Source organism: Physeter macrocephalus, chromosome 21 (genome assembly GCF_002837175.3).
Source record: "Physeter macrocephalus isolate SW-GA chromosome 21, ASM283717v5, whole genome shotgun sequence".
Classification (NCBI taxonomy): Eukaryota; Metazoa; Chordata; class Mammalia; order Artiodactyla; family Physeteridae; genus Physeter; species Physeter macrocephalus.
Window position 1 is genome coordinate 3,482,162 of NC_041234.1, and position 2,065 is coordinate 3,484,226.

General features: G+C 43.7%; 1 pseudogene; it reads right to left on the reverse strand.

Moving 5' to 3' along the window:
- Positions 1 to 211: 211 nt before the first annotated feature.
- On the reverse strand, positions 212 to 1,475 carry LOC102988332 (ubiquitin-like domain-containing CTD phosphatase 1; annotated as a pseudogene).
- Between the last annotated feature and the right edge of the window lie 590 nt (positions 1,476 to 2,065).

Genomic DNA, 2,065 nt, shown 5'->3' on the forward strand with positions numbered 1-2,065 from the left:
GCAGTGGTTGCGCGTCCGCCTGCCGATGCAGGGGAACCGGGTTCGCGCCCCGGGTTGGGAGGATCCCACATGCCGCGGAGCGGCCGGGCCCGTGAGCCGTGGCCGCTGAGCCTGCGCGTCCGGAGCCTGTGCTCCGCAACGGGAGAGGCCACAATAGTGTGAAGCCCGCGTACCTATTCATACAGGGGGAAAATGGTGGTTTTTTTGGCGTATTGCTATGATCTTCAAAAAATATAAAATTAAATTTACAAAAAACTGGAAGACCAAGTATAAGCAGTCTGGTATTTACTGCAATGTCCAGCACTATCATAATGATCTTTAGCATAAAAGCGAAAAGAAATTCATGGATCTCAAGCATCTTCAATAACTGCCAGTATAGCTTGTAACTACTGTCCTTGCTTCTTTGAGAGATACCTTTCCCAATATTTGTGATTTAGGTCCAAAAAGTCATCTAACTTTGCTATTTCCTTGAGGTACTGGGTTAATTTTAAAAGTTCTTTGTCTCGATTTAGGTGTGCTTTCATAAAAGGTCTTATCTTTAGTCGATTCTATGGGTTCATTAGAAAGTTTCTTCCTATGTCATCAAACATGATGGTGTTTTTTTTTGCTGTAAAACTCCAAAAACTTTCCCCATATAACACCAAGAGGCTTTACATCTATTAATCCTCTCCTTGGAGTATGCACTGTTATCATAGCAGCACTGTCCAACATGAAGGTAATCTTGTAATTTGCATTTGAACTCAGTCCCAACTCTTTCATTTTAGCTTCAGTCCACTTCATATTTGTTGCAGACCAAATAACAATGTCATGATCCTCATATGCAGATGTTAGGAATTCATGAAGATACGGCCGCATTAATTCTACCCCAGTCTCTGCCCAAGACCTATGGTCAAATAACGTATAATCAACATCTAGTACCAAAAGTTTTTTCCCTTCCCTGGGAGGATTCAGAATTTCCACTTTGTAGTCTTTTACTCGGCGGGAAATTTTCAGTAGGTTTTCCTCCCTATTTTCTACTTCAACTACTTCATCTTCAATATCAAAGTCGTTAATAACATCATCATTGTCAGGAGTGGACCTAAGACATCTTCCAAGCTCTCCTCACGAGTTCCCATCATCATGACTTTAGTATTTGGTTTCAGTTTGAGAGCTCCAAGCTTAACATCATTTTCTGCAGGTTTGCCTGGGACTTCCGTGTCACAGGTTTAACAAGCAAACATCAACTTTAACTTTGAGTCCAAGTAACTTCTGGCGTTCTGGTAGCACTCCCGTAAGGGTCTTGGGAAACTTTGAGATCTCGCACAGTATCATCTTCTGAAAGTGTGGTCACTGAATATTCCTGTCCACCCCATTTTACGATGATAGGAAGAGCCATCCTTGAATCATACGATGAGGCAGCTTTTGTTCAGAAAAAGATACCTGGAGCGCGGCGGAACCGGCAGCAGTGGACGCAGGAACCGACCGCAGCGGAATCCAAGGCGACCGGCTCCCAGGTGATTCTTATCAAGTAAGTTTGGAAAATGCTGCTTCAAGGACCGGTGGACGCTAAACACTGAGCTTTTGAGCCATTTCGATGACCTCACAGATCCATATGTAACGTTGGAGGGGAAGACGCCTTGGGGGTTGTGTGGCACAATTTCCCCCTTTTACTGATGAGAGAACAGAAGTAATTGATTTGCCAGAGTCGTGTGGTCTGCTGGAGTCAGAGCTGGAACTAGAATCCAGGTCTCCAGATGTTCTATTTTTATTCTTTCCACTGCATTTATGTGTGTTCTTCAGACTGAATGGGTGGGGAAAAAAAAACGTGCAGGTGATATTTGGTGCACCTACCTCAATCCACATTTGATTTTGAGGCAATGAAAAGTACCACTTACTGAGTGCCTACTATGTACCAGGCACTGTACTGTGTGCGACTTACATGTTAAGTTTAAACCCTCACAACGAACGTGTAAATATTATGCCCATTTTAAGGATGAGAAGAGTAGGAATATGTTCAAGTTCACAAATGGTAAGTGGCAGGGAGGGGGTTTGAAATAGGGTCTGGCTCCCAAGCCATGTCCTTCCC